The 27,022-nt window shown below is 49.7% G+C and overlaps 1 long non-coding RNA gene and 10 other non-coding genes across 13 annotated transcripts in view; 4 read left to right on the top strand and 7 right to left on the bottom strand.

Annotated features, from left to right (window-relative positions):
• Positions 1 to 25,391, top strand: part of LOC125641139 (uncharacterized) — a 37,940-nt gene extending 12,549 nt beyond the window's left edge. The window contains exons 1-4 of one of the 3 annotated variants that reach the window (XR_007357994.2): positions 13,843 to 14,205; positions 22,322 to 22,569; positions 24,142 to 24,443; positions 25,100 to 25,391. This is a non-coding gene — a long non-coding RNA (uncharacterized LOC125641139). Of the gene's footprint in view, positions 1 to 13,842; positions 14,206 to 22,321; positions 22,570 to 24,141; positions 24,444 to 25,099 lie in introns of those variants that run through there. The other 2 variants (XR_012669750.1, XR_012669751.1) reach the window with 2 other exon arrangements.
• On the bottom strand, positions 618 to 810 carry LOC142073142 (U2 spliceosomal RNA). Its single transcript, XR_012669814.1, has one exon. It is a non-coding gene; the product is annotated as a U2 spliceosomal RNA (small nuclear RNA).
• Positions 2,287 to 2,402, bottom strand: LOC142073146 (U5 spliceosomal RNA). The gene has a single exon (XR_012669819.1). It is a non-coding gene; the product is annotated as a U5 spliceosomal RNA (small nuclear RNA).
• LOC142073144 (U5 spliceosomal RNA) lies at positions 3,143 to 3,258 on the bottom strand. The gene has a single exon (XR_012669817.1). It is a non-coding gene; the product is annotated as a U5 spliceosomal RNA (small nuclear RNA).
• On the top strand, positions 4,585 to 4,748 carry LOC142073137 (U1 spliceosomal RNA). Its single transcript, XR_012669810.1, has one exon. It is a non-coding gene; the product is annotated as a U1 spliceosomal RNA (small nuclear RNA).
• Positions 11,354 to 11,546, bottom strand: LOC125642010 (U2 spliceosomal RNA). The gene has a single exon (XR_007358221.1). It is a non-coding gene; the product is annotated as a U2 spliceosomal RNA (small nuclear RNA).
• On the bottom strand, positions 13,023 to 13,138 carry LOC142073147 (U5 spliceosomal RNA). Its single transcript, XR_012669820.1, has one exon. It is a non-coding gene; the product is annotated as a U5 spliceosomal RNA (small nuclear RNA).
• Positions 13,879 to 13,994, bottom strand: LOC142073145 (U5 spliceosomal RNA). Its single transcript, XR_012669818.1, has one exon. It is a non-coding gene; the product is annotated as a U5 spliceosomal RNA (small nuclear RNA).
• LOC142073138 (U1 spliceosomal RNA) lies at positions 15,321 to 15,484 on the top strand. Its single transcript, XR_012669811.1, has one exon. It is a non-coding gene; the product is annotated as a U1 spliceosomal RNA (small nuclear RNA).
• LOC142073139 (U2 spliceosomal RNA) lies at positions 16,907 to 17,096 on the bottom strand. Its single transcript, XR_012669812.1, has one exon. It is a non-coding gene; the product is annotated as a U2 spliceosomal RNA (small nuclear RNA).
• A 535-nt stretch (positions 25,392 to 25,926) lies between the features above and the next one.
• LOC125642005 (U1 spliceosomal RNA) lies at positions 25,927 to 26,083 on the top strand. The gene has a single exon (XR_007358218.1). It is a non-coding gene; the product is annotated as a U1 spliceosomal RNA (small nuclear RNA).
• Positions 26,084 to 27,022: the final 939 nt, after the last annotated feature.

Genomic DNA, 27,022 nt, shown 5'->3' on the forward strand with positions numbered 1-27,022 from the left:
AGGATGGCAGGAGAGAGAGATCACTGATCATTACCAATGCTCTTTTCTGCTCCTTCCCAGAGAACTATCTCAAACATACAGTCAATCGCATCCAATCAATTCCTTGCCATTGCAGATCCTCGGGCATTGGTGCCCCTCAGTCCCTCTGAAGTGATCAGATGGTTCCTTCTGGCCTTAAACGCTATGCACAGCCTTTCTCCTCTTCTGTTCCTATGAAGTACCCCTCGTCTGGGCAAAACATTTACAGAGACTGTTTCCTAAGTTAAAACAGTGGTGTTTTCCCAGCGGGAAAAGGATGGAAAATTTCTCCGGTGGGGAGATGGGGGAAAGAAGGCTCCAAACCATGCAATCACTTGTGGAAGGAATACTAAGGAGAGTGGTTTATGAACCTACACAGAATAGCCTAAGAAAGCAGCTCTTTAACTGACCGACAAACAATGACAAAGGAAAATCTGCAAGAGCAGCCTTTCAACTCAGAGGCCTAATAATAAGATGTTACTAATAACTAACCAAAGAGTTACAAATTACTCAAAACCATACTCTTAGTACAAACCAAATGTTAACACAGACAACGACGCGTTTCTTCGCTGCTCTTCGACCAAGATATTCTCCCCGTAGGGAGGTCCACCGTTCCTGTGGGTTCAGTACTGCAATAACAGGGCGATGTGTGCAGTGGATGGAGCAAGCTGCTATTCCATCTCCCTATTCCAAAAGTCAGTTTCATATATAGTCCTCAGAAGGAGGACGTATCAGTTATTAAAGGGATAAGAACAAATTAAAAATTTTTATTCAAGCTAATGTTAAAATGATCTAAAATACAGGTGAACAAAAACTGTTGTCGGTAGCTACCGGTGTGGCGCTCTGCTCGTGTTGGGTGATGATAACAGTCGGCTGCGTGCGTATTCCCTCTGTGTACTGCCCCAGCTCTGGGCAGAGAGCTAACACAGCAGACCCCGAGAGAACCCCCAAAACCCACAGACTCTAGTAAGGTACGAAGGCACCCGAGCCAGGTTTATTGTCAAACGAAGCACAGTAATAGTTCCCTATAGACTCTAAAGTGATCACTCTCCTTACAATATGTATGATAACCAAGGTGGCCATTTCCAGCACAAATCCAGGGTTTAACAAGAACGTCTGAGGAAGGGAGGGGTGGAGGAGTTAGGAAAACAAGGGGAAATAGGCTTGAATAGAGACTGGGAGTGGCTAAGTCATTATGCAAGGTAACCTAAGTTAATTGTATCCAATTTGCAAATGAATTCCAATTCAGCAATCTCTCGATGGAGTCTGGATTTGAAGGTTTTCTGTTGTAATATAGCAACTTTAATGTCTGTAATCGTGTGACCAGAGAGATTGAAGTGTTCTCCGACTGGTTTATGAATGTTATAATTCTTGACATCTGATTTGTGTCCATTTATTCTTTTACGTAGAGACTGTCCAGTTTGACCAATGTACATGGCAGAGGGGCATTGCTGGCACATGATGGCATAGATCACATTGGTAGATGCATCCTTATGATTTTTAAGCCAATCTCGTGATTTTGGGCCATCTGACTCATGATTTTCTAATGGTGAGGGTGACAACACTGAGAAGTTAAGGATTCTTATTTAGCCTATTTAGTTACTTTTGGTTTTTTTGTAAATTATTCTGATTTTTTCTAGATCACATTGGTAGATGTGCAGGTGAATGAGCCTCTGATAGTGTGGGTGATGTTATCTGGCTTTGTGATGGTGTCCCCTGAATAGATATGTGGGCACAGTTGGCAATGGGCTTTGTTGCAAGGATAGGTTCCTGGGTTAATGGTTCTGTTGTGCGGTATGTGGTTGCTGGTGAGTATTCGCTTCAGGTTGGGGGGCTGTCTGTAGGCAAGGACTGGCCTGTCTCCCAGATAGGCCAATATAAATATCCTTTTTGTGCCATTAAATATTAACACAGAAAACATGGGGATGAGTTATTCTAATTCCTTTGTTTGGGAATAAAATCAGGCATGAAAAAAATTAAACTTGAAAATAGTGTATATCTGAAATTTATTTTCTACATTATGCAAACCTTGTCTTAGGAAATCACTCATACCAAAAACATATGAAACCAAACAGCTAGGTGAATGCAGATCACCCACTAGGCCCCTGCTGGAAAAACATCTCACTAACACATCGAGCTCTAAAGATGTTGTAAACACTATTTTTTAAAGCACTGGTTTTCTTTTTACAATAGGAGCTTTAGCCATCAAGAGACATTCAAGTAGCAAAGTCCAACCCCAATTCTGCTTTTTACACAACAATAGGGAACAGCCTCACCGAAATGAAGCCTCAAAAAATTGGGTAGAAACTCATAAATGTTCCTCTCCACGGAAATCTTTAGTAAAAGGCGAAAGATTTATAAGAGCTGAAGAGAAACCAGAGTATCCAAGATACTCTGCAGAGGTGCTGCCGGGGCAATCACAAATATAGAAAACAGTGTGGGAAAATACCAGTAGTTGCAAGCGACTTCTCTGGGTTACATCCTTTAGAACAACCATACTCACTACTACGAGTGCTCTCTTTGTTATCATGAAATATTAACATACAAAATCTGCAGATCAAGGTAGAGAGTGTGCATAAAAAGAACCGTGATTGGGGACTGGTTAATGTCCTAAATCCTTAATCTGAAAATGAAGGAACGCAGGAAAGAATAGACAACACTTGATGAAAAACGTCAGAAAAACGTTTAATAAAAGAACACCTTACAAACATTGTCCGGGCAAGCAAGCAGGAGCTAAAAAAATATCGTACAGCGTATCTAACAGCAGTGTTAGCAAAGAAAAAAACCTCTTAACTTCCCCGCAGTGCTCCTGTAAGCTTAAAAGCGTTAGCACATTCACCCACTGCAATGAGAAAAGACATAGAACTTGCCAGAGCAGCACTTCCAACAGCTACTTGCCAACAAAACCCTCGTCTGTTTCGCGCAAGGACCCCCCAGGACTATCACGCTGTGTCTAACAGCAATCTTAACAAACCAACAGGCCTCCCCAGTTCCTCAACGTGCGGCCGGGAACTTACAACTGCGAAACAATCACACATCACAACCCCCCACCGCTTAACAAAGCGCTGCTCTAAAGAACAACCACCGCTCCGCCACACTTGGTCTGTTTTTCACAGGAAGAGGCAGCTTCACCGAAATGAAGCCTCAAAAAATTGGGTAGAAACTCATAAATGTTCCTCTCCACGGAAATCTTTAGTAAAAGGCGAAAGATTTATACGATCTGAAGAGAAACCAGAGTATGACACACACCGGCAGAGGCGCTGCCGGGGAAACCGCCTTCTCTCCTCACCTCACGGTGACTACGCTCACAGCCCGCTACACCGCTCGCTTCTACAGGAAAGTGAATTGAGCCCGCTTCAATCCCGAGCTTGATCGTCGGAACCGGGCACGCTGCGAGCAGAACCATCCCCTTCACCAGGGACTGGGCTTCGCTGAGCGCAGTGCACTGTGGGTATGCAAATCAGACTCGCCGGCCCGCCTCGCCGCTCAAACGAGGCTTTTCTCGGGGCTGCCCCTGCCGGCCGGAGGTGGCGCTGCCGACGGCGGCCGGTCTCCCCAGACCCTCCCGCTGGCGCGCAGGCGCACGGCGGACCCCGGGGCCGGGCGGGGAAGCCCGAGGGCACGTGGCGCCCCGCTGGGTTCGGAGGCTCCAACCCGGAGCCAGCGCAGGCGCCTCGCGAGGCCGCAGGAGCCGGGCTCGCCCCGGAGCGTCTCTCGCCAGCCGGGGTGGGCCCGGCCGGGGGCCCGCCGCTTGCTCCGTCTCTGCTGCCGAGTCGCTGCCCGGGGCCCGGGGGCTCGCTGAGCTGCAGCCCCCCGAGACCCGGGACCAGCTTCCCCCCGCGCCGCCGCCTGCGCGCTCAGCCTCCCTGGGCGGGCCGGGCAGGGACCGAGGGGCCTTCCCGGGTCTGGCGCGGAGGCCGCCCCCGCCCTTCTGCAGGGCCGGGGAGGCCGCTCGGGGCGGCTCCGGCTCCTGGTGGGGGGAGAGACGCGGGAGGCGGCGTCCCTCGTCCCCCGGCAGAAGCGGGTCCGCGACACGAGCTGCTCGCGGCGCTCCGGGATCCCGGGGACGGGACCGGCTCCGGCTCTCGGGCAGGCCGGACACGGGAGCGCTGCTGAAGCCGGGGGCAGCTCTGTCGGCCCCGCCTCTTCCGAGCCGGGCTGGCTGCAGCACGGGACGCGGCCGCCGGGGGAGCGGGCCCCGCAGAGGCCCCGGCCGGGACCGGGCGGCCCTTCGGCCCGGGCGCCTGGTGGGGGTGGGGCCGGCGGCGGGGCTGTGAGCGCGGGCGAGCCGGGGCTGGGCAGCGGGAGGGGCGGGGCCGCGGCAGCCCGTATGCAGATGTGTGTGCGAGCAGAGCCTTGTGGGAGCGGGAGCCGGCTGCCGAGCCGGGCCCGAGTTCGGCAGGCGGGGCTCGGCGGGGAGAAGGCTGGGGCCCGGGGACACGCGGGGCAGGTGGCGGCAGCGGGGGCCGGCGCGGGCGGGGCCGGCGGGCGTGTCTTGGCGGGCCCCACCGTGGGTTGAGAGTGCGGGGCGAGCGAGGGCGGGCGGCGGCCGGGGCGGCCCAAGTCATACTTACCTGGCAGGGGAGACACCATGATCACGAAGGTGGTTTTCCCAGGGCGAGGCTCATCCATTGCACTGCGGGTGTGCTGACCCCTGCGATTTCCCCAAATGCGGGAAACTCGACTGCATAATTTGTGGTAGTGGGGGACTGCGTTCGCGCTCTCCCCTGGCACTCGGTCAAAGGAAGAAGAAAAGCTTTAGTGTGTTTTGTTCTCAGTCATTTTTGTTTTTTGTAAGTTATTCTGAATTTCTTTTTTCCGGTGTTGTCAGTTTTTTTCTAGGTTGTTGTGATTGCTTAGTTCTGTAGGCGGCTCGCCTTGTTTTCTTTTTCAATGCTTGTGAGTAGTTTTCGGGGTGTTTGTGATTCACGCTGGCGTTTAGTTCAACAAGAAAACTGAGACTTTAGCTTAGGACGCTATGTTGTTTTGATTGCTTTGTTAATGGGAGCTCAGGCTGCTGGTTCTTTGTTGCTTTTCTGCTCATCATGGGCTTTTACATCTGGCCTGCTCTCTACTCTGCCTTTGTGGGGCTTGGACCAGTGCCTTCTTTTGCCCGAAGGGGAGCTGCTTGGGGACTCTGCCTTTTGCCCCGCTTGCAGCTTTTTGTCTGTTCCTCCTTCTTGGGCCTCCTCTGATGGGAGGATGGCCTGTCAAAAACGCCTCTCTCACCTGGTGCCCTCCTCCAATGTGCAGGCTCTCCCCCTGCCCTGGGGTGCTTTGGCTTTTGCTCTCTGTTCTTTCTCTTGGTGGCAACCCTGTCTGTGCTAGGAGACTAGGCCTCTTCCAAGCTGCCCTGGAGGAAAATTCCTTCCCGACCCCAAATATGGCGATCAGCTAAACCCTGAGCATATGGGCAAGATTCATCAGCCAGATACTACAGAAAATTCTTTCCTGGGTAACTCAGCTCCCTCCCCATCTAATATCCCATCACAGGCCATTGGGCCTATTTACCATGAATATTTAATTACCAAAACCATGTTATCCCATCATACCATCTGTCATAAATATAAAGGGAAGGGTAAACCCCTTTGAAATCCCTCCTGGCTAGGGGAAAGCTCCTCTCACCTGTAAAGGGTTAAGAAGCTAAAGGTAACCTCGCTGGCACCTGACCAAAATGACAAATGAGGAGACAAGATACTTTCAAAAGCTGGGAGGAGGGAGAGAAACAAAGGGTCTGTGTGTCTGTCTATATTCTGTCTTTGCCGGGGATAGACCAGGAATGGAGTCTTAGAACTTTTAGTAAGTAATCTAGCTAGGTATGTGTTAGATTATGATTTCTTTAAATGGCTGAGAAAAGAACTGTGCTGAATAGAATAACTATTTCTGTCTGTGTATCTTTTTTGTAACTTAAGGTTTTGCCTAGAGGGGTTCTCTATGTTTTGAATCTAATTACCGTGTAAGGTATCTACCATCCTGATTTTACAGGGGGGATTTCTTTATTTCTATTTACTTCTATTTCTATTAAAAGTCTTCTTGTAAGAAAACTGAATGCTTTTTCATTGTTCTCAGATCCAAGGGTTTGGGTCTGTGGTCACCTATGCAAATGGGTGAGGCTTTCTATCCAACATTTCCCAGGAAAGGGGGGGTGCAAGTGTTGGGAGGATTGTTCATTGTTCTTAAGATCCAAGGGTCTGGGTCTCTAGTCACCTAGGCAAATTGGTGAGGCTTTTTACCAAACCTTGTCCAGAAAGTGGGGTGCAAGGTTTTGGGAAGTATTTTGGGGGGAAAGACGTTTCCAAACAGCTCTTCCCCAGTAACCAGTATCTGTTTGGTGGTGGTAGCGGCCAATCCAAGGACAAAGGGTGGAATATTTTGTCCCTTGGGGAAGTTTTGACCTAAGCTGGTAAAGATAAGCTTAGGAGGTTTTTCATGCAGGTCCCCACATCTGTACCCTAGAGTTCAGAGTGGGGGAGGAAGCTTGACACCATCTCCTCCATAAACTTATTGAGTTTAATCTTAAAGCCAGATAGGTCTATTTCCCCCACAGCTTCCCTTGGAAGGCTATTCCAAAACTTCACTCCTCTGATGGTTAGAAACCTTCATCTAATTTCTAGTCTAAATTTCCTGGTGGCCAGTTTATATCCATTTGTTCTTGTGTCCACATTGGTACTGAGCTTAAATAATTCCTCTCCCTCTCCGGTATTTATCCCTCTGATATATTTATAGAGAGCAATCATATCTCCCCTCAACCTTCTTTTAGTTACGCTAAACAAGCCAAGCTCCTTGAGTCTCCTTTCATAAGACAAGTTTTCCATTCCTCGGATCATCCTAATAGGCCTTCTCTGTACCTGTTCCAGTTTGAATTCATCCTTCTTAAACATGGGAGACCAGAACGGCACATAGTATTCCAGGTGAGGTCTCACCAGTGCCTTGTATAACGGTACTCAAACCTCCTTATCCCTACTGGAAATAACTCTCCTGATGCATCCCAAGACCGCATTAGCTTTTTTCATGGCCATATCACATTGGCGGCTCATAGTCATCCTATGATCAACCAATACTCCAAGGTCCTTTTCCTCCTCCGTTACTTCTAATTGATGCGTCCCTAGCTTATAACTAAATTTCTTGTTATTAATCCCTAAATGCATGACCTTCCACTTCTCACTGTTCAATTTCATCCTATTACTATTACTCCAGTTTACAAGGTCATCCAGATCCTCCTGTAGGATATCCCTGTCCTTCTCTAAATTGGCAATACTTCCCAGCTTTGTATCATCCGCAAACTTGATTAGCACACTCCCGCTTTTTCTGCCGAGGTCAGTAATAAAAAGATTAAATAAGATTGGTCCCAAAACCGATCCTTGAGAAACTCCATTGGTAACCTCCCTCCAGCCTGACAGTTCACCTTTCAGTAGGACCCGTTGTAGTCTCCCCTTTAACCAGTTCCTTATCCACCTTTCAGTGTTCCCATTGATCCCCATCTTATCCAATTTAACTAATAATTCCCCATGTGGCACGGTATCAAATGCCTTACTGAAATCTAGGTAAATTAGATCCACTGCGTTTCCTTTGTCTAAAACATCTGTTACTTTCTCAAAGAAGGAGATCAGGTTGGTTTGGCACGATCTACCTTTTGTAAAACCATGTTGTATTTGTCCCATTTACCATTGACTTCAGTGTCCTTAACTACCTTCCCCTTCAAAATTTTTTCCAAGACCTTGCATGCTACAGATGTCAAACTAACAGGCCTATAATTACCCAGATCACTTTTTTTCCCTTTCTTAAAAATAGGAACTATGTTAGCAATTCTCCAACCGTACGGTACAACCCCTGAGTTTACAGATTCATCAAAAATTCTTGCTAATGGGCTTGCAATTTCATGTGCCAATTCCTTTAATATTCTTGGATGAAGATCATCTGGGCCCCCCGATTTAGTCCCATTAAGCTGTTTGAGTTTCACTTCTACCTCAAATAGGATAATGTCTACCTCCATATCCTCATTCCCATTTGTCATGCTACCATTATCCCTAAGATCCTCTTTAGTCTTATTAAAGACTGAGGCAAAGTATTTGTTTAGATATTGGGCCATGCCTAGATTATCCTTGACCTCCACTCCATCCTCAGTGTTTGAGCTCTGGGGGAATGGAATAAAAATCCCTGTCAAGAAGAAACTGTTGTCCCTATGCTGCTTGGACTTCAGGGAGAGGGCACGCCTTCTAAGCGTCAGCAAGGGATCCCGGCTGTCTGGCTAGGGTTAGCCCTCAGGGACACACAGGGCTTGCGTGTTACAGCAGCTTCTACTGCTTTTTGAAACTTCAGACTGTAACTCCTTTGTGTGTATGTTTCCCTGCTTTAACCTGGTAAATAAGTGTCTTCTTTCTTTTCCTAGTTAGTAAAGATTTAGCTAGTTTAGTATGGGATTGGCCACGAACGTTGTCTTCACTGTGAGATCTGAGGTGCAATTGACCTGGCTGAGTGACCGGTCCGAGTGACCAGAATATTGTTATAGTTTTTGGTGCTAGGGACCATCTGTCACAAAGGCAGGCTCACCTAGTGCCTGAGGAGTTCACACTTGATACTTGGTTGGTGACATCGAAATGTGGAAGACACAACCGTGAGGAGCCCCGCTGTCTGCCAGCCCCGGGCACCCGGGGCTCCTGTTTTCTGGGGCTCTGGCTGCACTGGAAAGGTAAGTTTCTAGCTTCCCTCGTTCAGAAACCGGAAGGGAAATAAAGAGGACCCACGTTACCTTTTTTTTTTTTTTTTAAAGCATCCTCGTGATTTTTAAGCCAATCTCGTGATTTTGGGCCATCTGACTCATGATTTTCCAATGGTGAGGGTGACAACACTGAGAAGTTAAGGATTCTTATTTAGCCTATACAGGACAGTAGGTTTGGGGTGGGGGGTAAAGCAGGAAAGGGACCCCTGTGTGCCAGGGCAGCCTGCCCTGCCACAAGTGAATTGGGGGCACTAGGACCCTGCGGCAGCAGTTGATGCAGGGAGCCAGCAGAGGAGAGTCAGTGGGAGCTGCAGGCTCCGGGGCCTGGGGAGGTGAGTGGGGGGCAGCAGGCGGGGCCGGGGGAGAGACCAGGCCCCAAACATTGGTGGAGCCGGGCCCCCGGGGCCCTGAATATTGCTGGAGCCCGGGCACCACGAGTGTATATAACTCGCTGCCCCTGTTCAGGACTGGTAACTATTCAGCGGCTGCAGAACATTTGGGGTGTGTGTATACGTAGGTATTAAGTATTAGTTATTGATCATAAATCAAATTGTGTTATGATAATAAACGTGACATCTTGTCTTGTCCCCTGAAAGGATCCTGTGTAGTTTTGTCTGCATAACACTCTGCCAATCTGCCCTGGAGGAAAACTCCTTCCTGACCCCAAATATGGCCATCAGCTAAACTCTGAGCATGTGGGCAAGACTCACCAGCCAGACACCCAGGAAAGAATTCTCTGCAGTAAGTCAGATCCCACCCCATCTAACATCCCATCACAGGCCATCGGGTGTATCTACCGCTAACAGTCAAAGATCAATTAATTGCCAAAATTATGCTACCCATAATTATGCTACGAAGAAGGATCCCAGCTTCTTAAACAATCCTCTGGCAAGACAAAGAACCTCACGTCCAGGAGCAGTGAGTGATATACGCTCGTGGTGCCTGGGCTCCAGCAATATTCAGGGCCCGGGGGCCCGGCTCCACCAATGTTTGAGGCCCGGTCTCTCCTCCGGCTTGCCTGCTGCCCCCCCCCACCTTCTCGGGCCCCAGAGCCTGACTCTCCTGTGCCGGCTCCCGGCATCAACTGCTGCCACAGGGTCCGAGTGCCCCCAATTCACTTGTGGCAGGGCAGGCTGCCCTTACCCTGCCCTTCTGCCCTAGTGCTGAGCCTCTGCAATGCCCCAGACTCCTCATCCCTAAACCCAGCCAGAGCCCTCATCCTCTGCACCCTAGTCCTCTGCCCCAGCCCCACAACCCTCACCCCTGCACCCCCTCCTATCCCTTCCTCCCTGCAAGCTCTCACCTTGCAGGGGGGAAGGGCCCAGGCCATCAGTGGCCAGGAAACAGGGTGTCGGCCATCCTCTGTGTCCAGACCCCTGCACAGTATTCAGAGGAAACATTAAGAACAGTCGCACTTCGTCACACAAGCGCTTTACTGTACCTCAGCCCCATTACAAAAGGGATAGAGAATAAGACGGAGAATATCATATTGCCCTTATATAAATCTATCATACGCCCACATCTTGAATACTGCATACAGATGTGATCCCCTCATCTCACAAAAGATATACTGGCATTAGAAAAGGTTCAGAAAAGGGCAACTAAAATGATTAGGGGGTTGGAACAAGTCCCATATGAGGAGAGATTAAAGAGGCTAGGACTTTTCAACTTGGAAAAGAGGAGACTAAGGGGGGATATGATAGAGGTCAATAAAATCATGAGTGGTGTGGAGAAAATGAATAAGGAAAAGTTATTTGCTTGTTCCCATAGGATAAGAACTAGGGACCACCAAATGAAATTAATGGGCAGCAGGTTTAAAGGAAGTTCTTCACACAGTCAACCTGTGGAACTCCTTGCCTGAGGAGATTGTGAAGGCTAGGACTATAACAGGGTTTAAAAGAGAACTGGATAAATTCATGGAGACTAAGTCCATTAATGGCTATTAGTCAGGATGGGTAAGGAACGGTGTCCCTAGCCTCTGTTTGTCAGAGGGTGGAGAAGGATGGCAGGAGAGAGAGATCACTGATCATTACCAATGCTCTTTTCTGCTCCTTCCCAGAGAACTATCTCAAACATACAGTCAATCGCATCCAATCAATTCCTTGCCATTGCAGATCCTCGGGCATTGGTGCCCCTCAGTCCCTCTGAAGTGATCAGATGGTTCCTTCTGGCCTTAAACGCTATGCACAGCCTTTCTCCTCTTCTGTTCCTATGAAGTACCCCTCGTCTGGGCAAAACATTTACAGAGACTGTTTCCTAAGTTAAAACAGTGGTGTTTTCCCAGCGGGAAAAGGATGGAAAATTTCTCTGGTGGGGAGATGGGGGAAAGAAGGCTCCAAACCATGCAATCACTTGTGGAAGGAATACTAAGGAGAGTGGTTTATGAACCTACACAGAATAGCCTAAGAAAGCAGCTCTTTAACTGACCGACAAACAATGACAAAGGAAAATCTGCAAGAGCAGCCTTTCAACTCAGAGGCCTAATAATAAGATGTTACTAATAACTAACCAAAGAGTTACAAATTACTCAAAACCATACTCTTAGTACAAACCAAATGTTAACACAGACAACGACGCGTTTCTTTGCTGCTCTTCGACCAAGATATTCTCCCCGTAGGGAGGTCCACCGTTCCTGTGGGTTCAGTACTGCAATAACAGGGCGATGTGTGCAGTGGATGGAGCAAGCTGCTATTCCATCTCCCTATTCCAAAAGTCAGTTTCATATATAGTCCTCAGAAGGAGGACGTATCAGTTATTAAAGGGATAAGAACAAATTAAAAATTTTTATTCAAGCTAATGTTAAAATGATCTAAAATACAGGTGAACAAAAACTGTTGTCGGTAGCTACCGGTGTGGCGCTCTGCTCGTGTTGGGTGATGATAACAGTCGGCTGCGTGCGTATTCCCTCTGTGTACTGCCCCAGCTCTGGGCAGAGAGCTAACACAGCAGACCCCGAGAGAACCCCCAAAACCCACAGACTCTAGTAAGGTACGAAGGCACCCGAGCCAGGTTTATTGTCAAACGAAGCACAGTAATAGTTCCCTATAGACTCTAAAGTGATCACTCTCCTTACAATATGTATGATAACCAAGGTGGCCATTTCCAGCACAAATCCAGGGTTTAACAAGAACGTCTGAGGAAGGGAGGGGTGGAGGAGTTAGGAAAACAAGGGGAAATAGGCTTGAATAGAGACTGGGAGTGGCTAAGTCATTATGCAAGGTAACCTAAGTTAATTGTATCCAATTTGCAAATGAATTCCAATTCAGCAATCTCTCGATGGAGTCTGGATTTGAAGGTTTTCTGTTGTAATATAGCAACTTTAATGTCTGTAATCGTGTGACCAGAGAGATTGAAGTGTTCTCCGACTGGTTTATGAATGTTATAATTCTTGACATCTGATTTGTGTCCATTTATTCTTTTACGTAGAGACTGTCCAGTTTGACCAATGTACATGGCAGAGGGGCATTGCTGGCACATGATGGCATAGATCACATTGGTAGATGCATCCTTATGATTTTTAAGCCAATCTCGTGATTTTGGGCCATCTGACTCATGATTTTCTAATGGTGAGGGTGACAACACTGAGAAGTTAAGGATTCTTATTTAGCCTATTTAGTTACTTTTGGTTTTTTTGTAAATTATTCTGATTTTTTCTAGATCACATTGGTAGATGTGCAGGTGAATGAGCCTCTGATAGTGTGGGTGATGTTATCTGGCTTTGTGATGGTGTCCCCTGAATAGATATGTGGGCACAGTTGGCAATGGGCTTTGTTGCAAGGATAGGTTCCTGGGTTAATGGTTCTGTTGTGCGGTATGTGGTTGCTGGTGAGTATTCGCTTCAGGTTGGGGGGCTGTCTGTAGGCAAGGACTGGCCTGTCTCCCAGATAGGCCAATATAAATATCCTTTTTGTGCCATTAAATATTAACACAGAAAACATGGGGATGAGTTATTCTAATTCCTTTGTTTGGGAATAAAATCAGGCATGAAAAAAATTAAACTTGAAAATAGTGTATATCTGAAATTTATTTTCTACATTATGCAAACCTTGTCTTAGGAAATCACTCATACCAAAAACATATGAAACCAAACAGCTAGGTGAATGCAGATCACCCACTAGGCCCCTGCTGGAAAAACATCTCACTAACACATCGAGCTCTAAAGATGTTGTAAACACTATTTTTTAAAGCACTGGTTTTCTTTTTACAATAGGAGCTTTAGCCATCAAGAGACATTCAAGTAGCAAAGTCCAACCCCAATTCTGCTTTTTACACAACAATAGGGAACAGCCTCACCGAAATGAAGCCTCAAAAAATTGGGTAGAAACTCATAAATGTTCCTCTCCACGGAAATCTTTAGTAAAAGGCGAAAGATTTATAAGAGCTGAAGAGAAACCAGAGTATCCAAGATACTCTGCAGAGGTGCTGCCGGGGCAATCACAAATATAGAAAACAGTGTGGGAAAATACCAGTAGTTGCAAGCGACTTCTCTGGGTTACATCCTTTAGAACAACCATACTCACTACTACGAGTGCTCTCTTTGTTATCATGAAATATTAACATACAAAATCTGCAGATCAAGGTAGAGAGTGTGCATAAAAAGAACCGTGATTGGGGACTGGTTAATGTCCTAAATCCTTAATCTGAAAATGAAGGAACGCAGGAAAGAATAGACAACACTTGATGAAAAACGTCAGAAAAACGTTTAATAAAAGAACACCTTACAAACATTGTCCGGGCAAGCAAGCAGGAGCTAAAAAAATATCGTACAGCGTATCTAACAGCAGTGTTAGCAAAGAAAAAAACCTCTTAACTTCCCCGCAGTGCTCCTGTAAGCTTAAAAGCGTTAGCACATTCACCCACTGCAATGAGAAAAGACATAGAACTTGCCAGAGCAGCACTTCCAACAGCTACTTGCCAACAAAACCCTCGTCTGTTTCGCGCAAGGACCCCCCAGGACTATCACGCTGTGTCTAACAGCAATCTTAACAAACCAACAGGCCTCCCCAGTTCCTCAACGTGCGGCCGGGAACTTACAACTGCGAAACAATCACACATCACAACCCCCCAGCGCTTAACAAAGCGCTGCTCTAAAGAACAACCACCGCTCCGCCACACTTGGTCTGTTTTTCACAGGAAGAGGCAGCTTCACCGAAATGAAGCCTCAAAAAATTGGGTAGAAACTCATAAATGTTCCTCTCCACGGAAATCTTTAGTAAAAGGCGAAAGATTTATACGATCTGAAGAGAAACCAGAGTATGACACACACCGGCAGAGGCGCTGCCGGGGAAACCGCCTTCTCTCCTCACCTCACGGTGACTACGCTCACAGCCCGCTACACCGCTCGCTTCTACAGGAAAGTGAATTGAGCCCGCTTCAATCCCGAGCTTGATCGTCGGAACCGGGCACGCTGCGAGCAGAACCATCCCCTTCACCAGGGACTGGGCTTCGCTGAGCGCAGTGCACTGTGGGTATGCAAATCAGACTCGCCGGCCCGCCTCGCCGCTCAAACGAGGCTTTTCTCGGGGCTGCCCCTGCCGGCCGGAGGTGGCGCTGCCGACGGCGGCCGGTCTCCCCAGACCCTCCCGCTGGCGCGCAGGCGCACGGCGGACCCCGGGGCCGGGCGGGGAAGCCCGAGGGCACGTGGCGCCCCGCTGGGTTCGGAGGCTCCAACCCGGAGCCAGCGCAGGCGCCTCGCGAGGCCGCAGGAGCCGGGCTCGCCCCGGAGCGTCTCTCGCCAGCCGGGGTGGGCCCGGCCGGGGGCCCGCCGCTTGCTCCGTCTCTGCTGCCGAGTCGCTGCCCGGGGCCCGGGGGCTCGCTGAGCTGCAGCCCCCCGAGACCCGGGACCAGCTTCCCCCCGCGCCGCCGCCTGCGCGCTCAGCCTCCCTGGGCGGGCCGGGCAGGGACCGAGGGGCCTTCCCGGGTCTGGCGCGGAGGCCGCCCCCGCCCTTCTGCAGGGCCGGGGAGGCCGCTCGGGGCGGCTCCGGCTCCTGGTGGGGGGAGAGACGCGGGAGGCGGCGTCCCTCGTCCCCCGGCAGAAGCGGGTCCGCGACACGAGCTGCTCGCGGCGCTCCGGGATCCCGGGGACGGGACCGGCTCCGGCTCTCGGGCAGGCCGGACACGGGAGCGCTGCTGAAGCCGGGGGCAGCTCTGTCGGCCCCGCCTCTTCCGAGCCGGGCTGGCTGCAGCACGGGACGCGGCCGCCGGGGGAGCGGGCCCCGCAGAGGCCCCGGCCGGGACCGGGCGGCCCTTCGGCCCGGGCGCCTGGTGGGGGTGGGGCCGGCGGCGGGGCTGTGAGCGCGGGCGAGCCGGGGCTGGGCAGCGGGAGGGGCGGGGCCGCGGCAGCCCGTATGCAGATGTGTGTGCGAGCAGAGCCTTGTGGGAGCGGGAGCCGGCTGCCGAGCCGGGCCCGAGTTCGGCAGGCGGGGCTCGGCGGGGAGAAGGCTGGGGCCCGGGGACACGCGGGGCAGGTGGCGGCAGCGGGGGCCGGCGCGGGCGGGGCCGGCGGGCGTGTCTTGGCGGGCCCCACCGTGGGTTGAGAGTGCGGGGCGAGCGAGGGCGGGCGGCGGCCGGGGCGGCCCAAGTCATACTTACCTGGCAGGGGAGACACCATGATCACGAAGGTGGTTTTCCCAGGGCGAGGCTCATCCATTGCACTGCGGGTGTGCTGACCCCTGCGATTTCCCCAAATGCGGGAAACTCGACTGCATAATTTGTGGTAGTGGGGGACTGCGTTCGCGCTCTCCCCTGGCACTCGGTCAAAGGAAGAAAAGGTTTTAGCTATGGTGCTTTGAGCTCTTTGCATTGGTGTTTGGGTTTTGTCTGGGTTTTTTTTTAACTTATTGCTTTTGCTAGTTCTAGAAAAGGTTAGATCTGTCCTCTGCTTTTGAGCAAGGATAATTACTTACCGACTTCGGTTTCTTTTTTGGTTCTTGGAGCATAGCTCACTCAGTGATTTTGCTTTTCAAATGGTGGGTCAGGCTGCTGGTTTCTTTGTTGCTTTTCTGTTTTTTTCTGGGCTTTTACATCTGGTCTGCTCTCTACTTTGTCTTTGTGGGGCTTGGACCAGTGCCTTCTTTTGCCCGAAGGGGAGCTGCTTGTTGACTCTGCCCTTTGCTCTGCCTGCAGCTTTTTGCCCATTCCGTTTTCTTGGGCTCTTCCTTCTCTGACAGGAGGATGGCCTGTCAAAAACGCCTGTCTCCTGGTCCCCTCTTCCAACCTGCAGGCTCTCCCCCTGCCCTGGGGTGCTTTGGCTTTTGCTCTCTGTTCTTTCTCTTGGTGGTAACCCTGTCTGTGCTACAGAGACTAGGCTGGCAGAACCCTATGGTGGAGGTGGTCTTTCCGTTGCTTTAGGCCCACTGCCTCCCCAAATGCCCTTAGCTATGGTGGGGGTTAGGTCGGCGCGTCCATGTCGCCCAGGAGTGCGTTTCCCTTTTACACACCCCTGACAGACGGAGCTATTTTGGCTTATTTGACTTAACTGTTCAGCACGCACCAACCCTCAGGCCTGGTCTGCACGGGGAAAGGGTGAACACAGCTTTTGTAAAGGGAACTCCTACCTCACCAGTCTAGGATTTTGGGGAGTCTGACTCATGATTTTCCAGTGGTGACGGTGGCAACACTGAGAAGTTAAGGATTATTATTTAGCTTTTACATTACAGTAGGTTTGGGATGGGGGGAAATCAGGATTGGGACCCCTGTGTACCGGATGCAGCACGACACCTGGTGCCTTGTCTTGAGGTTGCAAACCAAGACACATGGGACATAGGCTGGGTGGGGAGAAGTCTATGTAACTCATGCAGTTGTTGATATACATGTGACCTCAAATATTAGCCCCCCCGCCCCCGAAAAAACCAACCCAACAATAAGACCAACCAACCAACCACCTCCCCAACAGACCCAAAGTCTGGAAAGCATTTGTCCCTCATACTAGTGAAAAGACTCACAGCAGAAAGAAGGATCCCAGCTTCTTAAATAATCCTCTAGCAAGCCAAAGAACCTCATGTCTATAGACTCACAAAACACTCCCAAAAATTGTAACAATATTTTGTCATAAAGAAACCAAAGCGCTAAAGACTTAAGACTTTTCAACTACTTCAGAAAATCTACTTTAAAGAAGCATCATCACAGTTAAACTCTTTCTGCTTTTCTAACCAGAACATTGTCCCCAAAAGGAGATGCACCGTTCCTGGAGGCACTGCAATACCAAGTCAATGCATGGGGTGGACAGAGCAAGCTCCTATTCCATCCCCCTGTTTCAAAAATCAATTTAATATACAGTCCTCAAATAAAGGACATAGCAGATATTAAACTGATAAGAACAGATTTTAAAATTTTATTAAAGTTAATGTTTAAAATCAAATTTGCACAAGTTAAGAAGGATGGTACTGTACATCTGGGGCCGGGCTTGGGTTATGGGGGATTGCAAGTATCAGTTACAAGGTTCACGAGGTACATACATATCACATAACCAGCATAGATCCAGCTTGGGGTGCAGGAGTTTGTAAAGCTGTAGTAAGATGAGGCCCTGAAACATAAACCCTTGGTATTAGAGGCCTGTTATGAGACCTAAGGCCTGAGCTAAAGTAATGGTCAAGACTTTGCTAACATAAAGCAAAGTTAAGCTGTGAGCCAGAGGCAGGCCCTGCTCACAGAAGCTGGCAAGGAAAAGGCTGAGGTTGCATAGACATAGATCTAAAGTGTATTGGATACCAGAACTGTATACAAATGGTACAAGAACATTCTTATACCGTCCACATAGATAACAAGGACAGGGGAAAAGGCTAGTATGATGGAGAGAGTTGTTTTGTTCAAACCAACATGTACAAGGTGAGAGGTGGCACCTCACTACGTAGAAGGGTGGTGCATATTTACGTAAAGGGGTTGCACCTTAATACGTCAGAAGCGTTATGTAACTTGTTTGTACCTGTGTATAAGAATGCATCTCTGGGGGGGTGTCTTTGTCTGGCCTAAGGGGCAGTGGAAAGTCGTGCCACTGACTGAGCTGACTCCATTGCCAGGGAGCACAAATTCGTAGTATGCCCTGTAGAGTCTGTAGGGATCTATCACTGTGCTTCGTTTGACAGTAAACCCGGCTCGGGTGCCTTCGTACCTTACTAGAGTCTGTGGTTTTTGGGGGTTCTCTCGGGGTCTGCTGTGTTAGTTGTCTGCCCAGAGCTGGGGCAGCACACAAAGGGAACACACACGCAGCCGACTGTTATCATCACCCAACACGAGCAGAGCACCACACTGGTAGCGTCTGACAACAAAAGTGTCAGTGGCTAAATGGACTCAGGTACATCACCCATGGAATGTATTAAGAGTCCAAGTCAATAGTGGTGTAGACAATAAGTACATGGGTGGGGTGTGTCCTTCGGTTCGTCAGGGAAGGGAGGAGGTGGGTTATTTCCCTGGTCGGTGTTCTCGGTTACTCGACCTGGTACTGGCGGTGTCCCGTGATGTGTTTTGTGTAGATATCTCTGGGCCACCTGATGGTGTCAGACACCATGAGCTGTCTCATGAGCCAGGCGTAGCGTCGACTGACTCCGCACGCTCTCAGTACCGGCTCATTGTGGGGGTCCCATGCGCTCAGGGCTCCCACGACCAGGGCATGGATCTGGACCTTGTAGCCCTGGGCTCTCAGGGTTTTGGCCAGCGGGGTGTACTTCAAGACCTTCCATGCTCGGGCCTCATGGAAGGCTGGTGACCTGTTTTCAAATGGCACCGTGATGTCTACCATGAGCACCTTTTTCTTTTCTGCGTTGGTCACAATGATGTCGGGTCGCAGTTGGCTGTCTGTCCCGGGGATGGCAGAGTCAATGGTGATCTTCCCCAGGGATGGCGGGATGGCTTTCACCAGCCGGTTCTGGATGGCATTGTGGCGGTAGCACCAGACTCCGGAGTGGTGCTTGCATCCACACAGGACGTGAGGCAGGGTCTCTTTGGCGTAGCCGCACTTCCTGCAGCGCTTGTCCCGGTTGCCATGGCAGATGGCTCCATTGAGGGGAATGCAGTTGAGTTGGGCCCGGTGGATGAACCACCAGTCAGCGAGCCTAGTGAACCTGCCCCCAGAGAGGAAGTGGTTGCTGGTGTCCCACTTGCTGGACACCTGAAACACCTTGCCCTTGTCCGGCTTCCGCTTGAGGTTCTCGGTGTAGTGGCAGCGGATGGCGTCTTTCAGGGTCCTTTCCAGCAGCGTTCTGGCGGACGGGGTGATGATAGTGTGCTCCAGGGTCTTTATGCACCGCACCAGTATTCCCAGCTCCTGGTGCTCCTCGCACCACTTCCACCGGCAGCTGATCCTCTTTCTTAGACGTCTCGAGGCATTGCAGGTGCGGGACCAGAGAGAGGACAGGTCTCCCCCCTGTCTCCCGAACTCAGCTTCCAGGAAGCCACTGAGGTAAGTGTCGATATCCTGCTCAGAGGGGGCCCTGCTGGTGCATTTCCTGACCACGTCCCATATGGCTTCCTCCACGATGCTCCTCACTGTCGGGTCCGGGCATGTCAGGAGGCGGAAAGTGTGAGTGATCACCGCCACATCGCACAGGTCACCCATCCGAGGCACGTTGGTGCCACCCTGCCTGTGGGAGATGTAGAAGATGTCGGTGCTGGCCCTCTGGTCAGCCATTTCCTCACCAGCTGCCTGATGGTGCTGTCGGCCTTGTTCAGGTGCACCTTGGCTACGGACGATCCCCTGAGGACAAAGGAGATGTGGGGGATCAGGAAGGTATTGAGGGCATTGATCTTTTGCCAGGGGGCGAGCAGGGAGGAGTCGGTTTGGGCTGCATCCCGCAGGATCTCCTCAATGGTGTCTTTGGGGGTCTGTCGGACGCGAACTCCTGTGGGTATGCCCAGATGTTGGTATACCTCTCCCTCTTCGAGGGAGGTCATGGGCTCGCCCTGGATCAGGAACCGTGACGCCCGGACCAGAGCCCTGGCACCACCTTCGACTTGGAGGGAGGCGCACTTTTGGGGTTGAAGCAGAGGCCCATCCACTCGGTGGCTCGGTTGGCAACGTCGAGCATCCCCTGGAGGCTTTCCGAGCTGTCAGCGACCAGGGCCAGATCGTCCGCGTAGGCCAAGATGCTGATTCTCTTGCCATGCAGGTTGAAGCTGGCCAAGCCGCTGGAGACTGCTCGGATGAGCAGTTCCATGGCCAGGTTAAAGATGATGGAGCTGAGGGGGCAGCCCTGTTTCACGCCGCAGCGGATGGGGATGGCGTCCGTCTCTCCGTCCGTGGCGCAGATGGTGGTGGTACAGTCCTTGTAGAGGTCCTGGAGGATCTGGATGAAGGTTTCTGGCATCCCGAACTCTCCCAGGGTGGCGAAGATGTGATGGTGGGGTATGGACCTGAAGGCGTTGATCAGGTCGAGCCATGCTACGGCGCACTGCCTCCTGGCCTCCTAGATGGCTGTCTGAAGAAGAAAGTTGTGCTCGTAACATCCCTCACAGGACATAAAGCCCTTCTGCACTGAGCTGATGGGGCCCCCGCACATTGACCAGTCCGTGATCCTTGCTGCGAGGCAGCTGGCATACAGCTTGTAGATGGTGGAGCAGAGGGATATGGGCCTCCAGTTGCTGGGGTCATCTCGTTCGCCTTTTTTGTGGATGAGCACCGTCATGGATTTTTTCCAGGCGCGGGGGGCGCGGTGGAACAGCTTGCATTTGTTGAAGATGGCAGCAAGCACCAAGCAGCTGGGGTCTCGCTTCTTCAGCAGGTGGTAGCGGATGCCATCTTTTCCAGAGATGGTGTTTTTGGTCCTCGCCAGCACCACCCGCGGGGAAAAATCTTGCTCCAGGTCCTCTGTGAGGTTTATCAGGGTAGCGGTAGAAGGCACTCTGGGCGTCGCACATCGGTCTGGGCCTCGCGATCAAACACGTCCTTGAAATAGGAGTAGAGCCTCTCGGTCTGGATGGCACAGTAGGAGGAGGTCCCGTCGAGGATCTCCCTCATGGCTTTCGAGCAGTTTGTCCTGTATAGTTTCTGAATATGGGATGCAGCCGCCGGATTATAGCGGCTGCTGGCATCCCCTCTCCTGCCTTCTCTGGCAGTGTTGTTACGGCTCAGCGCAGGGAATCTGCGAGTGGTCCGTGTGCCCTCCTGGGATTCCCTCCTGGTTGTGATTTCTAAAGGCAGTTCTGTGGTCAGTCTGTCCATCAGGGTGTGGAAGTTCTCGAAGTTGTCAGCCTTTGCCAGCTCCTCCATCCAGACGGATTGCCATGGTGTGGCGACCCTGGCTCGCGGCCGTCGCTCCTCCTGCTGCATTGTCTCCACAGGTTCAGGTGCTGTGGGGACGGTCTGTGGCCTTGTTGTCTCTCGGACTGGGGAACAGTGTTCAGGTGGATCTTGAGGCCGGGGTCCTGGCGTGGTGGTGGGGGCAGCTCTCCGTGTCTCCGAAGCAGTGCTGGATCTTCCAGGAGGGAGTGGGGTTCTGGAAGCACCGGTGTTGGACTCTGGGGGGATGCAGTCGTGTCTGGAAGCGCTGGAGATGATCCTGGTTCTCCTACAGGCAGTATCCGGCTGGGAGGTCCTCAGTGGGGCATGGGAGGCAGAGGAGGAGGCCTGTAGGGATTGGGTCCTGGAGGTAGATGCAGTCATCTTCCCCTGCCTCACCCTCTGTGGGGCAGATCTCTGCTGTGCCTCGCACAGGTAGTTCCTCTCGGTCTGGTAGAGAAGCTTGAGGAGGTGAAGTCACTCCTGGGAGGGGGGCGCGGACTCGCTGGCCATGATGTCTCTGTCTGGAAGGACAGCATGCGGCATCGAGATCTTGGGCTGTGGAGTGCGTTCGCTTTGGAGTGGCGTTCCTCTGGGCAGCAGGGTAATCAGTAGTTTCAGGGTCCTGGGTTGAGAAGGTGGTTCCTTCGGGAGCATCCCTCTGTGGAGCAGAGGGGCAGTGATCAGCATCCTGGTCGTGGGTCGTCGGGCGGGCTCTTCTGGTAGCAGCTTTCTCAGGAGCAGCAGGGCAGCGATCAGCATCCAGGTCCTGGGCAGTGGGAGAGGTTCTCTGGGCATCCTCCTCCTGAAGAGCTGGCGAGATGTTGTTGCTCCTGGATGTGAGGTCCCGAAGAGCCATCCTCATGGTGCTAGGTGCGGGAGTTTACTGGAGAAAAGAAAAAAGAAAAAGGGCAGAGGCCCTTCTCATTATTCTCCACTAGGATGTTCCAGGTGGTATGAGGAACACCCTAGCCCCTTTTTTAAGAATCTAATTGTTTTATTGCTCTGAGATCCTTTTTACCACTTGCCAAGATTTTAATAAACAAAGAATTAGAAGAGCAATGAAAATAAGGGTCCAAAATTGGATAAGGCAGAAAAAAACAGCTAGTGCTATAGGGTCAAAAGGTATATAAGTTTTATTGGTCATAAGCGAGATAGAATGTTGTGAATAAGGATTACAAGTTACACACCATGAGACTTTTGCAAGATTATACTAATCTTTCTTACATACAAAAGAAGAAGAAACTTCAATCAAAAAAGTTCTTAACTTAGATATCTGCAATCAGGAACTCATCAACCAGTTAAAATGATCAATCTGACAATCAATTATTTGAGCTCTTTTATCATTGACTCTCTCATCAATTTTTCCCCAGATACTCACGCCTAGGTAGTACATAAGCTCTGGCCAGGAACTTGTCAGAGATCCTTAGAAGAAAGTCGGGGTACTCAGCTTTTGGAAAGAGGGAGGCGAATTGATCCACCAGCCAGAGAGCAGACTCTCCGGGATGTATCCTCAACATCACACTCTCCCTTGCCTGTAGCAGGTTTATATGGCTTGTTGCCGCTAGCCTGCTTGATGTGCTCTAGCCAATGAGGCCTTGAGATGTGGGCATAGTTTAGGGTAAGTTTGTTTGATTATCTTAATGTATGCATTGCTGCTTAACTTAACGTTAAGGGCCAATTGCTGCTTTGCCAGTACAATTTGGTTTCTCTTTTGCATTTTTACCGCTGTACCTTGTGTTTTTTTGCTATGCTGATTGCCATAGAACCGGTATTAGATTGCTGAAGCTGATCTTTCCTTAACATATGCAAGTATTCTACAATTATAATATATATTCAGTTGATTTGCGCTAGACACTTTATGCAGCGCTACTTATTTCGAGAGGATGTGGTTTGTGGCCATCTACGTTTCGGGGTTTAATCTGCTTAAACAGTAGTAGATCTTTGTCCAGCAATACAAACTACATTTGGATCAATCAGAGAGCTATCCACTGAAAAAGTACAGGAAGAAGCAAAGACTTCAGTCCAGAAGTTGAATAATGAAGGCATTTATATTGAATCCTTAAGTGAAGAGGACAAGAAGTGTTTGTTAAGACAACTGAAAAAGTACACAGAATTGATTCTTAAAAATCTACAACAGCGACTTCTAGATTCTACTCAACCTCTACGTAGCTTTTACAGATCGCTGTTCTATAAAACACCGATAGTTGAGTGGAGTGAGGCACTACCAGCAATGGGACTGCCGTGTGCTCAGGACAGAATAGAGAATTTGAACACAGAGTGGAATATCATACGACGAATGAATGAAGATTTGACTTCAACTTCTTTTTTATCATTGCTAGTGGCTCGACCTGATCTTTGTGCTGTGTTTCCTGGGCTGCAAGAAGTAGGAATTCATCTCTTGCTACTCCCAGTCACAACAGCTACAGTTGAGCATTCTGTTTCATCATTGAATAGAATTTTGTGTTCTGAGAAAAGACGAAGTACTGGACACATGAGAAGCCACCAAAGATGAATGCATTGCATTCAAGAAGTTCATTAACAGAGTTGTGCAAAATTATAACAAGAAACCAAGAAGGCTGTAGACATAGTGCTTCATAGAAGGCTTGAGTAGCCAACTTTAATTTGTGTGATGATTTTAAAACATGAGTTAAATCTAATAAAGTGTTTTTACTAAAGATTTCTGTGGAGAGGAACATTTATGAGTTTCTACCCAATTTTTTGATATTTTGCTTCAGTGAGGCTGTTCCCTATTGTGAAAAGAGGAGATTTGTGTTTTGATTTTCCTACTTGAACTTCTCTTGATAGCTAAAGCGTATATTGTAAAAAAACCCTGGATTTTTAAAAAATATTGTTTACAATATACAGTGTTTAGAACTCGATGTGTTAGTGAGATGTTTTTCCAGTGGGGGGCTATTTTGTGATCTGTATTCATCTAGCTGTTTGGTTTTGTATGTTTTTGGTATTAGTAATTTGCTAAGACAAGGCTTGCATAATGTAGAAAATAAATGTCAGATATGTTTTCAAGTTTCATTTTTTTCATGCATGATTCCCAAATGAAAGAATTAGAATAACTAATCCCCATGCTTTCTGTGTTAATATTTAATGGTACAAAAAGGGTATTCATACTGGCCTATCTGGTTATTCTGGATGACCTTATGCAGCAGAGCTCATTAGCAATTAATTTTTTCAGCTCCATGATTTCCTGTAAGAAGGCCAGAGTGGGTCAGACCAACGATCCATCTACCCCAGTGGAGTGTACTGAACCAGGAAATTTGGAGTGATCGATCCACCCTCATCTTCCACTCCTGGTCTCTGTGGAGTCAGAGATTTAGGGCTTGACTCAAGCATGGGATTGCATCACTGACCAACTTCACTAATAGCTCCTGCTGGACCTAGTCTCTATGAACTCATCTCATTCTCTGTGGAAGCCAGTGATACTTTTCGCCCTCACAACATACCATGGCAGGGAGTTCGGCATGTTAATTTCGTCAGGTGGGTCCCCCGCACCTTTACTATATTGTGGGAAAGGGTGAATAACACTTCGCTCTTCACTTTAGCCACATCATTCATGGTTTTATAGACCTCTCTCACAGTGGTCCTCAACCTTTTTATTTACCGGGGGTCCCTACAAATAAATATACGGCCCTGCGGATCCCCAACCAGAGGTGAAGCAGGGGGAGGCACACAGGGTCACCTGCTGCCCCCCCAACATTCTGCCTCTCATTTTGCCATGCTCCCTGAAATGCTAACGTGGCGGGGCGGAGCAGTGGCGTGTTTCCTTGGCTGGCTGCTGCCCGCTCGTGGGGTCAGTGGCTGTGAGGCAACCCTTCCTGGTGGCAGGGGGAGAGCTCTCTGCTGCAGTAATACTGCCATTTTTGTTGTGCCCCTCCTCCCCCTCACAAACCAGGCAGGCAGGCTTGGTGGCCTGCTGAGGTGAGTCAGAGGTGGGTCAAGCCCAGGTTTCTCTTGGCAGACGGCTGGTTGAGAACCGGTGCTGTATCGTATCCCTCCTTAGTCATCTCCAGCCCTAACTGACCAGCCCTAACCTCTGTAGTCTTGTCTCATACTTCGGAAGCCTGCTATTTACCCCTTTCTATTGTAAAAACTGACTATTTATTCCTACCCTTTGTTTCCTATCTGCTAACCAGTTACTGATCCATGAGAGGGCTCGAGACGTCTGGAGTAGCTCATGATGAACACCCTTAACATGGAGCCACAGACAGCCCCCTTGGGAACCCTGAATCTATCTTGCCACCCAGATGAGCCTGCCTTTGTGACAGATGGTCCCTTGCACCAAAAACCATACAATAGTCTGGTCACTCGGACCGGTCACTCAGCCAGGTCAATTGCACCTCAGATCTCAAACTGAAGACAACGTGCGTCACCAATCCTATAATAAACTAGCTAAATCCTATAATAAACTAGCTAAATCTTGCTGAAGTGCCGCCTCTCTCAGTGCCCTCTGTAATGTTTCTCTCAGTTTGTCACTTCGGCCAGGACACCTGGTGGGGGTGAGGCTGGCTGCGGGGCTCTTGGCACTGAAAAGCCGGGGCTGGCCAGGGGAGTGCATCCCGGCCCCAGGCAGGCAGGAGGAGGGGCCTAACCAGAGGGGCGGAGCTGTGTGAGCACGTATGCAGATATCTGTACAAGCAGAGCACTGTGGGAGTGGGAGCAGGCTGCCGAGCAGCGCCCAAATTTGGCACCCGGGGCTGGGTGTGGAGAAGGGTGGGGCCCTGCGGCCATGTCCGGGCAGCTCGCGGCAGTGGGGGCCGGTGTGGGTGGGGCCGTCAGTCAGGGCGTGGCAGGCCCCACCATGGGTTGAGAGTATGGGGCGAGCGAGGGCGGGTGGCAGTTGGGCATTGAAAGCTCATACTTATGTGGTAGTGGAGATACCATGATCATGAAGAAAAGGAGGACTTGTGGCACCTTAGAGACTAACCAATTTATTTGAGCATGAGCTTTTGTGAGCTACAGCTCACTTCATCAGATGTATATGATCATGAAGGTAGTTTTCTTAGTTTGAGGCTCATCCATTGCACTGCAGGTGTGCTGACCCCTGTGATTTCCCCAAATGTGGGAAACTCAACTGTATAATTTGTGGTAGTGGGGGACTGCGTTCACGCTCTTCCTTAGTGTTTGGTCAAAACCAGAAAAATCTCAGTGAGTAAAATCTGTGTTTATACTTACCCCCCGCTGAAGCTGTTCCTTCCCTGTTACTGTGGGGTTTTCCCCATTTCTTTATGACTACAGGTTGGTCTAGGAAGTCTTGGTCTGTGCCCTAATAATGAGGCTGAAGAGAATGTTTTCTGTTATAGCATATTCTACTCCTTGGGCAGTGTATTCTGAAGCCTGAATGAAGCAGCGTCAGCTCAGTGTAGAGTAGATATTGCCCTCTCGGTCAGTGTTACAATTTACAACCACCTCTGACTATTCCATGAACTCCGCACTCAGCAATGACTTGTCATAGCTGGTGATCATAGTTCTTGCTTCTTTTCAGCCGCTAGTAGTGAAGCTATGCCTGTTCCAAAGTGGGTGGATAGTTTTTGTGGGGGAAAGGTAGCAGTTTCCCTAGCAGCAGCTCCAATCCCCAAATACCAGCTGCATTCAGAGAGGATTTTCTTTGTCATGTCTAAGAACTGCAGACAATAAATAATTGGCACTCCCATGCTGCATTATGCACTAAGAGGTTGTTACTTTGTTTTGTAGAAAATATAAAGCCAGGTGATATTCATGGCTTGGAGAAACACCGCCTTCCTTTTGCTGTTTCACTTCACTACACCAGGTAAAATTTAATCCCCAGTAAAAAGCAGCTCAGTGACATTAATGGGCGTTTTTGCCCTCAAACATTTGTGAGAAAACTGCTAATTGTCTCCCCAGGAGTTTCCTTTTGTAAAGTCCAGGTTATTAAATCCCTTGAGCTGTGATGCCAAACTCTGAAGACGTTTGAGAATCTCTAGTTATTTTATACTAGAAAATGCTGCTAAAATATGTCTAACAATACAGGTTTTTATAAATGGCCGTACTCATTACAACTACCATTTGGGCTGCTAAATACATAGACGTTTGTCTAT

Source organism: Caretta caretta, chromosome 8 (genome assembly GCF_965140235.1).
Source record: "Caretta caretta isolate rCarCar2 chromosome 8, rCarCar1.hap1, whole genome shotgun sequence".
NCBI classification, from domain to species: Eukaryota; Metazoa; Chordata; order Testudines; family Cheloniidae; genus Caretta; species Caretta caretta.